The following is a 3,351-nucleotide window of genomic DNA, read 5'->3' on the forward strand; positions in this document are numbered from 1 at the left end:
AAGGAGTTTGAGATTACAGAGGAGCTGGCACCGATGTGCTCAATAAAAGGGACCACGGCAGGTGTTCCAACCGACGGCTGTCCAAATCTGACAAAAACATCAGACTTGTGAAAACAAAGAACTGAAATTGGTATTTTTGCAGTTTCACCGGGATGAGAGCACTAAATCCCAGTTTGTTGCACAAGAGCATGCAACTGAAACGGTGACATAGGCTACCACACAGCGGTCAGGTGGTTCAGCTTCGCAGCTGAGAGCAGAAATTCAGGAGTTTTGTGAGAAGGACATTTCAGAGCTCTCACATGCAGAATGGAAAGCAGATCCTGTGCTGGCTGTTGATGCATCTGCACTAAATAATGAACTACCTACAGGAACAGGGCTTATTTGCACATGAATCGTACAGCCTGGTGAAAACTTTCATGAGAAACTTGCAGTTTCCTTTAACCCTGCTGGAGACCAAGATCCTTACTGGGACAGCAGCAATAAAGATGTTGATCTGTGAAACATACTGTTATAAAGTTCAGATACAGATCCTCTCTCAGTGATGAGTCCCTCGCATTGAATCTGACTTTATTGCACCTTTTCAAGTTTAAAACACACCAAATTTCCCTCACTGAACAAAAAAACCCCATTTTCATTGCCCAAAAGCAAAATCTACTCTCACCAGCAGCAGTTTATAAAGAGATCAATTAAAACTGAGCAGAGCTGAGTTCAGCTTATTGGTGCAGCCCTCTGCAGCAGTCCCAGTTTCTCACATGGCCACTTGGGAAAATCAATTGCCCACCTGTGGTCTAAGAGTAAAAAAAGGAGGAGAGCAGGAATGCAAACACGTCGTGACTCGAAGCATAAACTGTTTTTACTGTGCCATGGCCTCTGCTTCCCGTGCAGTGACCTGCGGAGGGCTGGGTGGCCCTGACCGTGTGACAGAAGAGATTTACGCCACTTTAAGCATCAAAGTCCAGCTGAGATGAACCAGGGCCATGTGGAGGAGGTGCGAGAGTGTGTGCTTCATGTGGCGACGGCATGAAACTGCACACAGTCATTTTCTCAAAGCTGCTGGCGTGGTTCATTTATGCAGGAGGTTTCCTTTGTTGGCGTTACCCTCAGTCATGGTGTTGTGAGGTGGATCTGTCGCTCCCAGCTCATCACTTACCTCAGAGTGCTTTTTCAAAACACTCAGCTCATTCTGTGGAAGCCTAGAGAGTAAAGATTCAAACATGAATAAGACAGGCAACAAACAGACACTGCGAGGGGAGCCACGTCCTCCAGCTGATAAACCGTTGCATATTGCAGCACCACCCTGCTAAAGCGCTAATGTGGTGGCAAACGTTTACATGGCGTTTCTGTGACAGCACGAATCACAATAAGAGAACCAAAGACTTGGAGGTGCATTCAAATGCTCATATTCCTGTAGGTATGTAGCGTTTCACACTAAAAGCAGTTTGTATTAATGATAACTTTAAGATAACTTTTAGATTCTCTGTTTCAGTTAAACAAATAGCACGTTAGACTTCCAGATGCATGCGAGGAAGGAGTGCTGCACACTCCTACACCAACTACAGGTTGGTTTTGTTAATGAAACTTTACCCATCACAATAAAAGCCTACACCCAGCCTGGCTGTTGGGCTCCTCGTCTCACAGGAACATGATGCACCACAGATTCAGGGATTTAAATAAAGAATAATATTACTAATAGTGAAATAAATTATGACTTTCTTAAATTGTAAAATTGTGCTAATATGAACATAAGTATTTTAGACCTGCTTATTCTTATTTTGAAGAATGTTTGTCTATTTTTTGTCTCATCAACAAAACAGTGATAAATTACTTTAGCTGTAGTTAAATAAAGTTTTTTTAAATTTCTGGTGAACGTGCTCTGGATGAGTGGATATCCTGAACGTGGCTGCGAGGAGGTCCAGGACGAGTTACACGAGGATTATTTTGAAGCGCGAGTCATGCAAAGCTACTCTCAGAGCTACACTTCAAGTCTAAAAATATGGAGCTGAGAATGGGAACTCGTTGGGTACCTGCGAAGAAGAAAACTTTACATTGTTTTTCTCATCACTTTCCTGACCTCTGACACACAAACACACACATTACAGCTCTCTGTCTGTCTGTTAGCTCTCTCACTTCCTCCCTGGACGACCTCTGACCTTCCTGGGTCACAGCAGCTGATTTGGGGGTGGGCCTCCATCACGATGCACTCCTGCTGGGAGAGTTGTAATGCTGTGGTGTTAAACAGGATTTGGAGCTCTCTTAGTTCCTTCTGTTTTCATGTTTCATAACTTCAGATAAAAGCAGTCAGAGTGCAAAAGGCCCCCTGAATGTCCTCTGTCCTCCTCCTCTGTCCTCCTCCTCCTCCTCTGTATGCACCACCATTTATGCTTTTCACCCTGAATATTAAAACCATCCACCTCCTCCACCGCCTCCTGCTCTTTCAGAGGAACACCAAGGTGTTCACCGCCCAGCTCCTAGCAGCTCCTATCAAGGACAGTAACTCTCTGTTCTGAGCTCGTGCTGCATGACTGATCTCTTCCCCCTGTCGCTCTGCAAAGCTCGTTTCTGCTGCTTGTAACCACAATCTCAGTCCCGTGGTTTCTACCCACAGTTTGTGTGCAGATGTCTTATATTCTTACCTTTTTATAACAGAAGAACTTTAAGCACATCAACCTGAAAGTTAACTGAAACTCTTCTTGTTTGTGGTTGGAAAGCTGCCTAGCCTGAAGCGGTTTCACGGTCACTTCTATGACCATACCTGTCTTAACCACCTCCATCAGGTCTCAGCATGACTGAGCTTCTCCCTCTACCTCTAAGGCTGATCCCAGGCATGTTTCAGACGCCCTCTCAGCTGAGCAAAGTGGCCTCGGATGTGCTCGTTCAAATCCCAGCCAGAGAGCAAACCTCTGAAGCCAACACTGGCAGTAATCATGGACTTCATCTTAGTGGTCGATCTTTAGCAGTGTGCTACAAAAAGTCTTGAAACGCATAAATACACATTTACTAGTAACAGGCCTGAAGTTTTACTTTGGCACATGAGAATTTCCAGCACACACAACATTAACCGTGTTACCCACTAACACTTTTAGACTGTTTTACATATGGTAAGCAGGTTACAGTAACACGAGGCTGACAGCTAATTTAGTTCATGTGCCTGTAAAAACATCAGTTGTAGAAATCCTCGACTAAACTTTCAAAATGAGACGACCAAAGTTTTTACAAAACCACATCATGTGGACGTGTGTGTGACCAGCCTGACTTCATGCATGTTACAGTGCGTGTGTGTGTGCGCGCGCATTCACGAGCATTATCAGGGTAAATGGATGTGGTGCAGAAAGTGCAGACAAAACCGCAGCA

This window comes from Astatotilapia calliptera, chromosome 14, assembly GCF_964374335.1.
Source record: "Astatotilapia calliptera chromosome 14, fAstCal68.1, whole genome shotgun sequence".
Classification (NCBI taxonomy): domain Eukaryota; kingdom Metazoa; phylum Chordata; class Actinopteri; order Cichliformes; family Cichlidae; genus Astatotilapia; species Astatotilapia calliptera.